General features: G+C 49.5%; 1 protein-coding gene across 1 annotated transcript in view; it reads left to right on the forward strand.

The window, feature by feature from the left end:
- LOC138301221 (ficolin-1-B-like) overlaps positions 1 to 17,401 on the forward strand; it is a 115,720-nt gene that overhangs the window by 338 nt on the left and 97,981 nt on the right. The gene's annotated exons all lie outside the window — the stretch shown is intronic.

The raw sequence follows: 17,401 nt of genomic DNA on the forward strand, positions 1-17,401 counted from the left end.
TAATAATAATTCTAAGAAGAAGAAGATAGAGAAGTTGAATACAAATTATCATAGTAAGAAGAAGAAAGAGAAGTAGAAGTTGTTGAATACAAATAATAATAACAATGATCACAACAATAAGAATCATAACAAAAATAATAATAATAAGTAGAATTATTAATAATAATAATCATCATAATTATAGTGAAGGTAACAATAATAGTTATAATCATCAGCGTCATAACGGAGAAGTTGTAGTCTAGTGACCAAGTTCTACAGTGGAGAACAGTGAACAGTGTATTAATTCAGTCTTCCCAACTTGACCAAATGACGTAATCCAGGTGAAATCATTGTATGCACCAATTCACCCCCCTTCCTTCACAATTCTATCATAGAAGAATTTATAGGAATCACTTAGATACTCTTTGTAAATGCCACAACCTTGACTTTTAAGGAGCCCAGTATGTTATTTACTGTTTGTTTGGCTCAAAGCGACAGCAAACATTGCATCAGTTTACTTACCACTAAAAAGTCCTTCGGTTGCAGTGCATAATAGCGCATTGCTGCACGAGCAGCAGCGCAGCTATCACATTTCTGAGCTCTTGTGCACAAACCTCATGGTAAAAGCTTCAGCTGTAATCCACCCCCTCCTACTTCCTAATAGTACAGCTAGGGTTTTGCCACCAAGGTAGCATGGTAAATGGAGGATTTTCACAAATTAAAAAAGCAGTTTCATAACTCACTGCATCTCAAAAGAAGAGGGTAAACAATATTGCTTTGTTTCCTTAACAATGAGCAATAATGTTACCCAAAGAAATCAGGATTGTCTGGTAAGGACTACTGCCAACATATTTGTGTGTGCAAGCTTTAATAGTGTTATCAATATTATAAGACATGGGACTATGCAATTGCTGAATAAAATGTTTCTCTAATTTCTTTATAATCAGCGACTTGTGACACACACAGAAATGGCATCAGTACTCAACTGTAATAGTTTATTACAGTCGAGTTCTGACTTCACAATGCCTGCTGCCAAAGGGTGCTGCAAAGGGGAAAGGTAGGCAAGGTCACAAAGTACAATTAAATAAGGTGTTTACAGCAAAGGGAAAGGTTGATTTTTGTTCTTATGCCCAGTTTTTTAACTCTACAGTGCCAAGCCGAAAGTAGATATTTATGGCAGCATATTTATTTTTTGCACTCCTTGGGAAATTATGGAAAATGTAAGACTTTTCTGCATGTTTCTACTGAGCTTTTTATTTAAACTGACATATTCAACTGCTTCATTCTAATCATCTTTTTTCAAACTAACAACTTTTTTCGATGTGTTTCATTTTGCACTAGTGATTCTATTCTTCACGTTTGCAAACATGCTCCCTGTTTCATGTGAAAGACCAACACAACAAGGATTTAAGTGGTTTGTGGGAAAACTGATGGTATGAGGGATAAAATACCCCCGCCATACATGATAAGGATATTTTAAGTCACATCGGAGTTCCATAACCTTGTATTGAAACTCAACCTCCGGGTTCGTTCCTCTATATTGCCATGGAACTCCTTAGTGATTTACAATATCATTATCATGTAAGGCAGAGGGTACTTTATCCCATATATCATGCTTGTCAATATTAATACGACTGCTACTTCTACTGCCAATAATAATAATGAGAGTGACAAATTTACCTTTTTGGAGATGAAAGACAAGGCGTATTGTACCAGTAGATCCTGTGTCCATTATTTCACATTTCTTCTTTAAGTTTTGAAGCCTAATTATCTTTTTGGAAGTCTTATATAGGCCTTGATTTACTGTTGTACTCATTTTAGGGCTGGCTACAGGCAGCTCTAATTGGGTGACAGATCTTTTGTTATTAAATACAGTGAATTCAGAGGAGACTTACTCTTTCATTTTACTTGTCAAATGTACAATGAATTATCATAATTTCTGTCCTATTCCATTTTGTACGTTACCTATAGATTGTAAACGCATTCAGTTTAGCTATTTATTTGCAATGCAGCACTTGAAATGAAGTTTAATGTATTTGCCTTTCTCAAGTCCAAGTCTAACCCTAACAATGAGACCTGATTACTTTTCTTCCTTAACAGTTGGGACGGCATGACCTCAAGATGGCTGCCACAAAGTCTCGCAGTATCTCAGAATGTTTTCCCTTTTTAAAACTGCCAAAAACATTTTAGTTTTTGAGCACCTGGTGTGATTATTCCTTTTGTTTTTGTTTTTTGCTCTTGCTTGCCACGGTGCCCTTTATTATAACTCAGCCCTTCTTTCTATGCCACGGAAAAAAGAGAAACAATGTAACAAAGATTCCTTCCTGATGTAATCTTAATTTCCATAGAAACTAACAAAGGACTATAATGAAGGCTTTCCTGCTGTCCACTGATAGTCACATCATTTGGTTGTAAATACCTTCATTGCAATCCTGCTTCTGTTTCATTCAGAAAGGATGATCAGATGGACCAAATTCTCATGAATTACATCAGCAGCAATGTTAAGCACAGTGAGCACATGCACAAAGTTCTCTTACCCAGAGGTGAGCATGCAAAGTACAGACTGAATACATTCTCCTCCTTTCAATCTGATCAATTTGCCACAAAAAACACTTTGGCCCTCATTACAACCTTGGCGGTCGGTGTTAAAGCGGCGGTAATACCGTCAACAGGCAGGCGGAAAATAAAATGGGATCACGACCATGGCGGAAACTGCCAACACGGACAGACACTTTAACACTCCGACCGCCACCGTGGTTGCAACAAACACAGAGGTGGTCACCACCAAAAGACAGACGGAAGACAATGTACCACCCACCCCATCACAACCCGCCAATCTGCCAGCTTTTCCGGGGCGGTACCAACGCCATCAAAAGCACGGCGGACACATTGTTTGGAAGGGGAACCACTCATCTCTCGACACTCAATGAAGAACCAGGACGCCATGGAGCCCGAGTTACAGGTCCTGCCCATGATGGTCTACCTCCTCATCTACCAAGAATACGAGAGACGGCCGCTACTACCACGGTAAGTACTGCGCCTAGTACACAGGGGAGGTGGGAGGAAAAAGAGAGTGATACACACACGCAACACCCCCACCCACAACACAATACACACAAACACATGCAGCAACAGTACAGTTACACCCAGTCCCTGGAAGAACTCAAGGACAAAAGGAATAGAGTTAAATCAGTGTAATCTTAGAAATAGGCAGATCTACGTAACGATAATTAAAACAATATTTACAAAAATATACAATATGTACATAAGGCCATACATTGTCCCTTCCAAATGTCCGTGGGCCACTGGGCCAAAAATCATGGGCCAAGCCCACACTTGACTCCTGCCTCAATATGGAGAGAACACTGCGAACACTGCTGGGGCATCATGTTGAAAACACACAGGCACCTCAGGGGGACAGGGAAGGGGGAGCACCTCAGCCAGAAGATGGAATAACGCCACTGATCCTCAAGGGGGCTCCATGCCCACAGTGATGTCCTGGGGAGTGCAAGGCCACAGTCTCTCTAGGGGGTGGTTTGCCCACTGCTTGGTCCTGGGGAGTGCAAAGCCACAGTCATTCAAGTGGGTGGTTTGCCCACTGCTTGGTCCTGGGGAGTGCAAAGCCACATTCTCTCAAGTGGGTGGTTTGCCCACTGCTTAGTCCTGGGGAGTGCAAAGCCACAGTCTCTCTGGTGGGTGGTTTGCCCACTTCATGGTCCTGGGGAGTGCAATGCCACAGCCTCTCAAGTGGATGCATATCTCCACTGGTTCTGGAGGGGGCCTTGTGCCCAGTCTGCTTCATCCTGCCAAGGATTGGGTGAGTGGAAACCTTTCTCCACTGGTTCTGGAGGGGGCCTTGTGCCCAGTCTGCTTCATCCTGCCAAGGATTGGGTGAGTGGATGCCTTTCTCCACTGGTTCTGGAGGGGGCCTTGTGCCGAGTGATGCAGCACTTGGGTTGTGGCAGCTTACATTCCCTCACCTGGGTGTCTGATGCACGGGATTTCCAGGGACCAGGTTGCATGGTAGTCTATGGAGGCAGGGCTAGACTCCATGCTGCGGCGCCTAAGGCTGCAAACTGGTGGTGTTGCCGGTGCTGGTGGGGTGCTGCCTGTGTAGTGGGAGGCTCCAGCCCGTCTCCTGCAGCCTCAGACGGCTACCCACTGGGGATGCTGCTGCTGACAGTATTGGTGGCATCGGCGGTGCAGGTGGTGGTGCTTGCGGCGGGGCTGCTGGCGGTGCTGGCCGTGGTGCAGGTGCTGGTGCTGCAAGTGGTAAAGGTAGGCCCCAGCCCTTCTCCTGCAGCCTCGGACGTCTGCCCACTGGGGATGCTGCTGCTGACAGTAATGGTGCCATCGGCGGTGCAGGTGGCGGTGCTTGCGGCGGGGCTGCTGGCGTTGCTGCCCACGGTGCAGCTGGCGGGGCTGGTGGTTCTGCTAGTGGCCACCAGGCCTTCACCTGCAGCCTCCGACGGCTGAAGTGCCTTGCCTTGGGTTTTCTGCCCCTTCCTCACCTTGGCAGATGCTGTTTCGCAACAGCATCTACCAAGGTGAGGAAGGGCCAGAAAACCCAAGGCTTGGCTCTGGCTGCTGGAGTTTTGGAGGAGGCCTTGCTGGGTGGGTCATGCTCCTTGCCCTTGCTGCATGTCGTCTCCTTCCTCACGTTGGCAGGTGGCGGAATGGTTTAGTCCTTTGCAGGGGTTGGTGGCACACTGGCTGGGCTGACAGGAGTCCCCTTTGAGCCTCTGGGAGTTAGAGGTACCACAGCAGACGCCGACTTGGTGGCTGAGGTGCTGGCCTGGGTTCGGGATACCCTGACCCGAGGGGAAGGACGGGGGGTGGAGGGGTAGGGAACAGGTCAATGTTTGCCAGGAACAGCTTTTTAGACCACTTGGGTGGGAAGAGGGAGAGGGTTTGGGGGTGGAGGAAGAGGGAGTGGTTGTAGGACGTGTCTTTCTGCTGTGTTTGGGTGAAGGTGCATGTGCTGGATGCTGTTGTGAGGTGGTTGGCTGTTGGGTGGGTGGGTGCTTGCATTTGTGTACTTTGGGAGGAGGGGTCACAGACACACTGGGAGAGGACACAGGGGACGTGGGAATGGATGTGGGGGTGGTGACTGCCAGTGAGGGGTGAGTAGTCATGGGGAGGAGGAGGGGGACACAGCGGAGGCAGTGGATGTTGATGTGTCTGCATGGGTATGGTGCTTGTGTGAGTGCCGGTGGGATGATGTGTGGTGCTTGTGTTTGCCTGAACCACTTCTGTGTGTTGAATTGGGTGAATGCTGGTCTGAAGGTGTGCTTGGGATAGGCTGGGGTTGAGGGGATTGGCACTGGGTAGAGGAGGTTGGAGGGGGGGAGGTTAGACACAGGGACAAGTGCTGCCATCAGTGCAGAGGCCAGAGTCTGAAATGCTCTCTTTTGGGCCGCCACGCCAGAGTGAATGCCCTCCAGGTATGCATTTGTTTGTTGCAAATGCCTCTTGACACCCTGGATGGCATTCAGAATGGTTGACTGCCCAACAGTGAGGGATCTCAGGAGGTCAATAGCCTCCTCACTGAGGGCAGCAGGGCTGACTGGGGCAGGGCCTGAGGTGCCTGGAGCAAAGGAGATGCCCACCCTCCTGGGTGTGCGGGCACGGGAAACATGCTGAGGGGCTGCTGGGAGGGCGGTGCTGGTAAGGGGTGTGGCGGCTGTACCTGTTGTTGGGGTGGGCACAGAGGTGTCCGCCACCGCCAGGGAGCTTCCATCGGAGGAGGAGTCGCTGTCTGTGGTGTCCCCTCCTCTCCCCGTTGTGGTGCTCCCCTCGCCCTCTGTCCCACTGTTGCCCTCACCCTCGGTGGATTCGGCCTCCAGGCTCTTGTGGGAGGCAGCTCCCTCCGTCGCCGGTGCCTCTACTCCTCCCCCACTTGATGCTAATGCACACAAGGACAGGGTGACAAAACAAAAAGGGGGGGAGAGACAGAGGAGACACTTGGTCAATGCCAGCAACACCACTACCGTTGGCGGGCACAGCACACAGGGAGCAGCCCTATGCACTAGGCCATGCCCAACCAGTCACTAAGATAGTCACCAGCCCATGGAGTACAAGGCCTAACGCCATCAGCTGCACACCAGAAACCCACAGGACCCTGCCCAGTAGTAGATGCCCACTAACACTATTGGGGTAGGAGTGCTTCAGAGCCTGCCCAACAAGGGACCTACCCTGCCATTTTTGCCCTACCCCACATCCCCCACCCAGGTACCTCTTAAAACGCGCAAAGTCAGGAGTCAGTATCTGTACTCACTCCCTTGTGGCTGCTGTGATGCCTTCAAGCGCCCTTCAACTCTGGAAAGGCCACCGCCAGGATGCGAAACATCAGGGGGAGTCATGGTGCGATGGGCACCCCTTCCTCGTTGGAAGGCCAGCCCCAGCTGGGCCTCTGCTGTCTTCTTTGCCCAGGGGCACAGGTCCTCCCACCTCTTGCAGCAGCGGGTGCTCTGCCTGTCAAAGACCCCAGGGTCCGCACCTCCTTGGCGATGGCATGCCAAATACCCTTCTTCTGGTGGGCGCTGACCTGCAGTGAAAAGTTAGGATAAGGGAATTAGTCAACCGGACCGTCAGACTCATGGCCCAGCAGATCCCTCCCATCCCCTGACGCACATACATTGTCCACTTTACATGCTGTACTCTGGCCAGGACGCCTCTGCCTCGCCCCCTACATGTGGCTTACATACACAGCAATCCATACATTCATGGCCCATGCATCATGCTCACAGTGTACTCACCTGTCTGCTCGGAGGACCATAGAGTAACGTGTACTTGGGTAGGACCCCATCCACCAGTTTCTCCAACTCCTCCGCAGTGAAGACAGGGACCCTTTTCCCAGACACATGACCCATTGTCACTCCCAGACACAAGTCATAGCTGCACTTGCAGTGTAGGTCCTCTCCTGTTCAGGTAGCAAGTGAGTGGATAGATAGAAAATGGCGGTCAGGTCCACGGCGGTGCATACCGTCACCGCCGGCGTACTTCGCCATTGGCTCCTGGAACCCATAGGGCCCAATGATAACCAATGTAAAGTTGCGCTGCGGTCTTCGACCGCCTACCACGACGGCGCACAATTTTGGTTCTGTAAAGTAAACAAATCATCATTAGTGCAAGAGATGTGGGAATATGACCCTCTGCTCACCGTTCTCTTCCATAGGCTTCAGCCGCTGAGGCTGAATAGAGATGGCGGCATCCCCCAGTGTACAGACCCCTGGTGGACCTTGCGACGATGGAGGACCTGATTTCAGCTATCTGCCAGCCCACAGGTATCCCCCGTCGAGTGCAGGTCCTGTCAATGCTCCATTTCCTGGCAAGTGGTTCCTTCCAAACAACAGTGGCCATGGCATCAGGGATGACTCAGCCAATGTTCTCAAATGTGTTGACCAGAATGTTGTCTGCCCTGCTGAAACACATGTGCAGTTACATCGTATTCCACCATGTGGATGATTTGGCCACAGTGAAGGCTGACTTTTATGCCCTGGGGCATATACCCAACATCATTGGTGCCATTGATGATACACATATTGCATTTGTGTCCCTCCCTCCCACCCCGGAGAAATTAACAAGTGTTCAGGAATAGAAAAAGCTTTCACTCTCTGAATATGCAGTTGGTGTGTTTGGTACATCTCCCATGTGAATGCCAAGTATCCTGGCTCTGTGCATGACACCTTTATCTTGAGGAATAGCAGCGTTCCATATGTGATGTCTCAACTCCAGAGGTACCGGGTGTGGCTAATAGGTGAGCCCATGGTCCCCACCCAGTGTCTGTTGGTATATGGGTGTGGGTTTGTCCCTAAGGGTGAGTGTGTGGCTTTCCCCAGACACTCTAGCCATTGTCACTTCCAGATACAGGTCACAGCAGCACTTGCAGTGTAGGTCCTCTCCTGTTGAAGGTCAGGTAGCAGGTGAGTGAACAGATAGAAAATGGCGGTCACATCCGTGGAGGTGCATACCGTCACCACCGGCATATGCTCCTGTAACCCATAGGGCCCAATGATAACCAATGCAAATTTGCGCCGACTGCAACGGCGCACAACGCCAGCAGAATTAGCTCATTTCCACTTGTCTCTCCTCGCAGGTCAGGCAGCCACCATTTCAGGGGGGGCACAGGCCATGGCACATAACTGCATCACAGCAGAAATTGGCACATCAACTGACTATCAAATTCACATACTGTTTCTGTAAAGGAAGAAATGCATTTTATTTTAACATATGTGTGAATATGACCCTCTGCTCACCGTTTTTCACCCTAGAGTTCAACCACTGAGGATGAATAGGAGATAGAGACATCCCCCAGTGTACAGGACCCTGGTGGACCTGGTGACAATGGAGGACAGGCACATTATCCTGACCTACAGACTTGATAGGGCCACAGTCCAAGAACTTTGTGCCCAATTGGAGCCAGACCTGATTTCAGCTATCCGCCAACCCACAGGTATCCCCCCTCTAGTGCAGGTCCTGTCAGTGCTCCATTTCCTGGCAAGTGGTTCCTTCCAAGCAACAGTGGCCATGTCATCAGGGATGTCTCAGCCAATGTTCTCAATAGTGCTGACCAGAGTGTTGTCTGCCCTGCTGAAACACATGTGCAGTTACATCATGTTCCCCCGGGTGGAGGATTTGGCAACAGTGAAAGCTGACTTTTATGCCCTGGGTCATATCCCCAACATCATTGGTGTCATTGATGGTACACATGTGGCATTTGTCCCCTCCCTCCCCCCGGAGAAATGAACAAGTTTTCAGGAATAGAAAAAGCTATCACTCTATGAATGTGCAGATGGTGTGTTTGGCGGACCAGTACATCTCCCATGTGAATGCCAAATATCCTGCCTCTGTGCAAGACGCCTTTATCTTGAGGAATAGCAGCATTCCATATGTGATGGGCCAACTCCAGAGGCACCGGTGAGGCTAATAGGTGAGCCCAAGGTCCTCACACAGTATGAGTAGGTGTCTGGGTAAGGGGTTGTCCCTAAAGGCTAGTGTGTTGTCCCTCGATATTTGCAGGTGACTCTGGTTACCCCAACCTCTCATGGCCACTGACCCCAGTGAGGAATGCCAGGACAAGGGCAGAGGAACGTTAGAATGAGGCACATGGGCGTACATGGAGGATTATTGATAGGATCTTCGGCCTCCTGAAGGCCAGGTTCTGGTGCCTCCATCTGACAGGTGGCTTCCTGTACTACTCACCCAAGAAGGTGTGTCAGATCATTGTTGCATGTTGCATGTTGCACACCTGGTCTTGAGACGCCAGGTACCTTTTCTGCAGGCGGATGTGCCTGGAGATGGTCTTGTGGCAGGGTTGGAGCCTGTGGACAATGAGGAAGAGGAGGCAGAGGAAGAAGATGTTGACAACAAAATCAATATTATTCAGCAGTACTTTCAGTGACACACAGGTAAGACACTGTAGGTTAACTTTACATTTCAGTTATCTGTTGGACATTGTACAAGGCAGCCTCTTACCCTATGTCTATAACCACTGACTGTACCCTTTGGCATCTCTATTTTCAGATCTCTGTGCACCACTCTGGCTCCTGCTATATGTACTGCTGCCCACCAAAAACTCATTCCAAAGTATGTTTCACTGTACATTTGAGTTGCAATGCTTTGATAATATTGTACTAATACATTTGTGAATCATTTGACAGACTCCAAATTAATATTTGTTCCAAGAGTGTTTATTTAGGTGCTCATTAGTAGAGGGGGATGTGCAATGGGCTGGGGTGATGTTGGAGGAAAGTCCATGGTAGAGCCCAGTCTCTTGGTATCACAGGTGCATTGTCAAGGTGGACAGGGTGAAAGAGTGGGACAGAAGTGTGACAATCAGGAGAGTCTCATTTCCTGGTGGGGGTCTTGGCAATGTTCTCTGGCTTCTGCCTGATTCGCAGGGACAGTTTGTGGGGTGGTTCTCCTTCTGCAGGGGCTGGGGTGCTGGTGGCCTGTTGGTCCTGTGGCGGGGCCTTCTGTCCACTAGCGCCGGCAGAAGTGGAAAACTGTTCAACGGTTTGGCTAGTGTCAGGCACCCGTTGTTGTGCCACTGCCTTCCTCATGGTCATGTCAGCCAGCACCCCTGCAATGGTGACCAGGATGGTGTAGATGTTAGTTAGGTCATCCCTGATCCCCAGGTACTGTCCCTCCTGCATCCGCTTGGTCTCCTGCACCTTGGCCAGTGTCTGGCCCATCTTCTCCTGGGAATGGTGGTATGCTCTCAGGATACTGGAGAGTGCCTCATGGAGAGTGGGTTCCCTGGGCCTGTCCTCCCCCTGCCGCACAGCAGTCCTCTCAGCTTCCCAGTTGTCCTGTGCCTCTGTCCCCTGAACCGTGTGCCCACTGCCACTGACCCCAGGTCCCTGATTGTCCTGGGTTTGTGGGGCTGCCTGGGGTCCCTGTAGTGGTGGACACACTGCTGATTGACGTGTCCTGGGGACAGTGGCATGGGCCCACTGGGTGGGTGTTTCCTGAGGGGGGAGGCTCGGTGGTCGGTTGGGACTGTGGCTGGGTACCCGACTGTCCAGAGGTCCCTGATGGGCCAGGTTGGTCTTCCTGATCCAGGCGTGCAGAGCTGCTGTCGTCACTGTGGGCCTTTTCAGCGGGGGGACTGGATGTAGCTGGCACCTCCTCTCCGGTGACGGTGAGTATGGATACTGTGGGGATGAAAATGCAGTGTTATTGTGTCTGCGTGTGCCATCTTGTGCATGGGTGTGTTTCCCTGTCTGTTTGTGATTTCCATGTCAGCTTTGCCTTGTGTGAGTGGTGATTCTGTGGGCTGGTTGAGTCTCTCTACTGGGCATGCTGTGGTGATGGGTGTCCATGCAGGTCTGTGTTGGGGCCCATGCTTTGGTGTTGCATGCAGGGCTTGGTATTGGGATGGGTGGGTTGTGATAGTGCAGTATATGTGAGGTGGTGGAGTGATGGGGGTGAGGGTAGGGGTAGGAGTTTGTGACGCCATGCACGTAGGAGGGGATAAAGTAGTGAAGATTTGACTTACCAGAGTATAGTCCTCCTGCTACTCCTGTGAGGCCCTCAGAATACATTATTGCCAAAACGTGTTCCTCCCATGTTGTTAGTTGTGGGGGAGAAGGTGGGGGTCCACCGCGAGTCCTCTGTACTGCTACCCGGGTGTCTTGCAACCATGGAACGCACCTTCCCCCGTAGGTCGTTCCACCTCTTCCTGATGTCGTCCCTTGTTCTTGGGTGCTGCCCCATGGCATTGACCCTGTCCACGATTCTCTGCCATAGCTCCAGCTTCCTTGCAATAGACGTCTGCTGCACCTGTGATCCGAATAGCTGTGGCTCTTTCTGGATGATTTCCTCCACCATGTCCCTTAGCTCCTCCTCTGAAAACCTGGGGTATCTTTGGGGTGCTATGGATGTGGTGTGTGTGATATGTGTGAGGAAGTGTGGGGTGATGTGGGGGTGATGTGTTGTGGTGTATGCTGTGAGGTGCGTGGATGGTGTATAGGTGATGGTGTTTTGTGGCTCTGATTGAGTGGGTGCTCGTGGCTTGTGTCTCTCTGTGTAGGCAATCTTTTTTTTTCATTGAAAGGGTTGTGGGTAACGTGGGTGTGTGTTTTATAGCGGTGTGTGGGTGTGGTGGGTTTATGTGTGTCAGGTGTGTGTAGTTTGAATTGTCCAATGTGGTGTAGTTTTGTAAATGTGTGTGTATTTTGAGTGCAGCGGTATGTACCGCCAATGGTTTACTGCGATTGAAAGACCGCACAGTGATTTGTGGGTCATGATACTGTGGGCGTATTCCTGTTGGGGTAACAGTGTGGGTTTGGCTATCGCCAGTTTATCGCTGACCTTTGGTCTGGCGGACTTGTGTGGGTGCCTGTATTGTGGCGGATTTCTCAGTGTGGGTCATAATACCCATAGCGGAATACCGCCACGGTCACGGTATGTTGGCGGCCGTCAGCATGGCGGTAGGCAATATTTACCGCCAGGGTTGTAATGAGGGCCTTTGTTTCCTGTGTGGAATCTCCTGTCTGAGATTGTCATATGCCAGTGACTTCAGCCTATGTACATCTTAAAGGGGGCTCCACTGGTGGCTCCAGGAAGGAGCCTGGTCTGTCAATGGACGTGTGGTTTGGTCCTTGCTGGAGCCGCAGCATGAGTCTGCTAGTGGGTTCACAGGATGTATCAGGAGATTGTTGCAACACAGTCTTTGGTGCTTTAACAGTTTTCAGTGGGTCCCTTCCTTTAGCAATGTACAGTGCACCCCTTCCCAAAAGGCTATGTTGTGCTGGTAAGATGGATACAATCTCCTTCTCTGGTGAAATGCCTATGCTTCTGTGTAAGATCGACACACTGTGTAAAAGAAATTGAGTATTTCTGGTTAAAATGTGAATGTATGATGTTAGTGGCACAAGGTGTCTCTTGAACCTTGGAGAAGTTATCAACTTCCAAACTAGGAAAATTTAGGTCTAAAGCAAGCTTTCCCAAGACATCGAAATTGTTTAATGGCATATCAGTTACTGTACATCAGTGTCACTGTATGTGAAAGCTCTTAGAAATATGATAGACACAAATAGTGAGTGTTGGGACTAGAATAATGATATGCACTGTATTAAGTGAAGCATTGGCAAAACCAATAGGTCTGATTTTTAACTAGTAAGTGAATGTGGCCACACATGTACTCACTCTCAGCTGCACCACAGTTGTGTCAGAAAATGAGGCAATCATGACCACCATCCGCATGGTGTATTGTAGTAACTGAGCAAAGGTTATGCTTTAAAATTGTGCATGCCAATACACAAAGGGAATGCATCAAATATAGCACTAGCCACTACACTTATATCTGAGGTTTTCTATGGAACGTCACTAGATAGGAAGAATGTACGGCTACTGTTCCGCCATGTCAGGAGAGGAGGCAGCCACAAACATTCATCAAATGATGTACAGCACATTTCTTACAAACATAAAACGATAAAGTATAGAAGTGGGCGGAACATGTATAATTTTATATAGTATCTGGATATTGCAGGATTTTTTATAATACAAAGAACAATGTTTTACAATTTATCACGTGAAGTTAGAATAAAATTCATTTTATTCACCCAAAATGTGGGAATGAGTAATAAGAATGGTGTGGATCAGCGGTAATACCTCCATATGAGCGGAGGAGTGCCACCCTCCTCCCACACTGCTGCAAAAAAGAGTGAAAAATAAAATGGTAATGATATGATTATACTAGCATTTTAATTTATACTATCTATGGAATGGGGTGTTGGGGTGGGGCCAGTGTGTCCACTGGGGAGTGGTCACTTCAGGTAGTAGTGCGCATGTAGATATGGCTGGCTATCTTACTACGGCCAAACTGACATGCGCAATGCAAACCTCTCAACCCAGCTGTCTTAGACAGCTGGGTTGCAGAGTAGGCACAGGGCTCCAGTGCCCTTTAGAGCACTGAGGCAGCCTGCTCCAGCCAATCCAGATGCTTCATTCATGCTGCTCAACAGCATGAGAGCAGATTCTGAATTGGATAAGGTAGTTGGCTTTATGGCATCGCCTTGTGCAAGGTGGAGTCTGAAGCCCGGAACTGGAGAGCATCGAGGGGTTGCTGCAGGATAAGGTAAGTGAATCTTTATTTTTCACCTAAATTCTTTATTGTAATGTGTTTTGATGTAATTTTGTAGTGTATGTAATGTAAATGTATTTAGCATCCCACTGTTTTTTTAAACCACCAACCGTCACTGGTATGGATGTTTGGCTTTCTACACCATCATGCGTGATGATGACCACATAGGAAGCTGGGTGACCGAGAATGCATATTGGAGTAGGTATGTAGTATTTTTTCTTATGGTGTGCTAGATATTTAAATCAGCTTGTAGGGACAAAAAAGTTTCCTGTATTGTGAGGGATGTTCCTCCCCACCCAGAGTGCCCCAGCTGCACGGATATCTGGATAGCTGGAACTGATATGTGGCCCTGGGTGAATATGGATCATGTGTGTGCACCGTATCCTAGGCCTGTCTTATAGTAATGCGATCTAGGGAGACCAGAAGGTGCATCAGGAACTACGCTCATAGTGGTAAAGGTCTAAAATCTTTGCCGGGATGTAAGTGACACGAGCACGGTGGTACTGTCAACTTAACCCCATTGGCCAACATGGCATCTGTGTGTAGCCCTAGACTGCGCATGATGCTTGGTTTGCATGCTGGTTTGTATGTGTGCCAGTACACAGTACATAACATCGAGGCGCATGGGTCCCATTTTGGAAGCCTTTGACCTGGAAAGGCTAGTTGAGGTGAGAACTGTTATCCACAGACAAGAGATGTGGAATGCTGAAATTCCTTAAGGCTTTTGTGGAACACACTTTGGTGTTGGTGGTGGGGGGTGGAACAGAGCACCTCTGTGCGCAACAAAGGTCTATTTGATTCCAGGAAGTGTTATTGATCAGTGGAGCCTCCTGGGCTTATTGTTGCACAAGCTGGTGGATCAGATAATGTTGGCACATTGTGACCAGGTAATGATTACAGTGGGAAGCCTCAGGCCTTTGAACTTTGAGGCATTTTTCAGTGGAATCTGACACCAGATAATCCCCGGTTATTCCTTTGTCCTTTGTGTGGGTCAATCAAATTGGTGTTGCGCCAGGTGTGGCAGACTTTCCCTTTGATAAAGGACAAGAAAAGAGAGGGCACCTCAAAGAAGCCCACACCACAGGAATATTAGTAGATCAGACACTAAATCCAGTGCTTGACTTGTAAAAGAATGAATGCAGGTGCCAAGGACTCACACCTCATTAATCTGCTCTCTGAAACTTCCTGCCCATTTATCTCACTCTAAAGGTTCCTACTTTCTCCCTTTGTGAAGTTTTTTTAACATCTACCTACATCTTCCGTTTGTGCATATATCCCTCTCTTAGGGCCAGAAGTAGGTAGGAAAAAAATAGCGACTCGCAAATTGCGAGCATGTGCGACCCGCAATTTGCGAGTCGCTAACTTTCAGGTAGAAAGTGCGCGGACAATTTGCGACTCGCACCCGGAGTCGCACCACAGATAGCGAGTCCGCTGTTTGCGAGGTCGCTTTTTGCGAGTGGGTGTCGCAAATTGCGACTGTGCTGAAAATTTAAAGCAGGTGCTGCAGAACACTCGAGAAATCACTTCAGAACACTCAGGAAAACACTTCCTGGCACATGATGATGACATCACAGCCAGGAAGTTTAGAAATACACCTGGGAGGAGGGAGGACCACACCCTTTTTAACTGCAGCACAGCTAACAGAGCACCAGCAACCATGGCTGAGACTCCCAGGAAAAATAAGCTCAAGTTTGCTGAGAAGGAGTTGGAGGTGCTAACAGATGAGTGCTGTCAGCACCATGATGAGCTGTTTGGCAAGGCAGCCCTCACTGTGCCAGACACAGAAAAAAAACGAATTTGGCAGGATATCCAGGACAAGGTAAACTCCCTGGGGGTCAGCCACCGGAGTGTGGAAGAACTAAAGAAGAGGTGGTTCGACCTCCGCTCCCGGACCAAGGAGAGGGTGGCAGAACGGCTCTGGGAGATGAGAGGCACAGGAGGGGGACCATCTACCATACCACCACCCACACCCCTGGAGGAAAGGGTTGAGGAGATCCTTGAGCCGGAGGCTGTCACTGGAATTGGAGAACTGGACACCTCTGAGCCCGGACCATCAACCGGTGAGTACCATGTGATATGCTTGTACCCCCATCAATGCCATACCCCCACCCACCATGTACACAGGGGCATGCACAACCAAGATAGCTCCATTTCAGAGTAGCAAACACCAGAATGATGCATTATGGGCAATGTAGTCAAGTAGGCATTTCATAGGCAATTGTTTATTAGGAAGTTTTTAACTGATAGTAGACACTGACAGTGTGTTCCCCATGTCCCACAGGTCTCCCACAAGACACCCCCACCAGCCCAAGCAGCCAGGTGCCAATGGTCAGCCAGCACAGAGAGGAGACAACAGGACCAGCCACCACTCCCACCTGCACCACCAACACTATCCCCTCTCTGGAAACACCTGTTGCAACAGTGGTGTTGGAGCCTGCACCAGGTACAAGCCAGAGTGCCACATCAGACATTACAGAGCCTCCACCGCTGCGCAGGCGACGCAGGATGACAACAGCAGAGCAGCAGGCAGAGTCAGGGCTTCCCTCCACAACACCAACGGAGGCCCAACTGCTACGGGGTCAGCGCCTGCAAAACCAACAGTTAAGGAGGATTAGTGGGGTATTGCAGCACTTTGAAAGGAACCATGCCAACAGCATGCAGCAGGAGCATTCAGAACTGCAGGTCATTGGGAACAACACAGGTGACCTTGCACTGTCTATGCGGGAACTGGTGGCTGGACTGCTAACGCAGAGTGACAGTGCACGGCGAAGGAACCACCAGCTGCTGCAACGCCTGGACAGGATGGCCTCCTCTATCGTTAGGCTGGCAGTTAACACAACTGGGCTGTCTAGGAGAACAGCCAGCCTCCAGGTTGACATGGGCCACTTTGCGGGTGATGTGGCACGGGGACTGGGCCGGATCACCCATGCAATTGACCTAATGGAGGCACGGCAGGTGTCCAGGGGCACAGGTGACACCCCACAAGACAGTGAGGAGGGCTCCACTGTCAGCAGTGTCTCTGCCGGTGACACTAGGGTGCTACGTAGTGGGAGCACAAGGCAGAGCACTGCTGACCCACCTAGTACCAGCCAGGCTGGCCGAGCCCGCCATAGGGTGTGAGCTAAACACTGTCCCTGGGGTTGGGGCACATGATGGCAATGTGTCCCATGCCAGGTGGACTATTGAAGGCCCTGAACTGTTTTTTCTTGTATATAGTTTGGTTATTTGCACTTATTAAATCATTTGTTCTTTCCACTTAACACATGGACTGTTTGTTCTATTGGTGAGTATGGTAGAAGTTGTCACGTACCTTCCAAAGTATTGGTTTGCAATGTGTTCCCGTCTCAGTCTGCCTTGATTTGCGATGCTCCTATCCCCATGATGGTGATGTGGTTGCTCTTGCTCTTCATCCTCCGAATCTGTGTCTTCAGGGGTGAGAGGTAGCCCACGTCGGGTGGCAATGTTGTGCAGGATAGCGCATGCGACAACTATTTTGAATGCCGTTATTGGGGTATACTGGAGGGCACCTCCACTTCGGTGGAGGCATCTGAACCTTGCTTTCAGCAGTCCGAAGGTTCTTTCGATGATGTTCCTGGTCCTCCTATGTGCACTGTTGTATCGCCTCTCGCATTCATTGCTGGGTGTTAAGTACGGAGTCAGTATCCATGGACGTAGTGCATATGCACTGTCACCTGTTGGGCACAAAACGTACACTGTTAGCAAGGCATGGGTGGTTTTCACATTGATCTGTGTGCATGTCTTCAAGGTGTATTCAGCTCTACCTAGGAGGTATCCATCTCCAAACTCCCCACGTTCCAGGCGTTGGTGTAT

This window comes from Pleurodeles waltl, chromosome 6 (genome assembly GCF_031143425.1).
Source record: "Pleurodeles waltl isolate 20211129_DDA chromosome 6, aPleWal1.hap1.20221129, whole genome shotgun sequence".
Lineage (NCBI taxonomy): Eukaryota > Metazoa > Chordata > Amphibia > Caudata > Salamandridae > Pleurodeles > Pleurodeles waltl.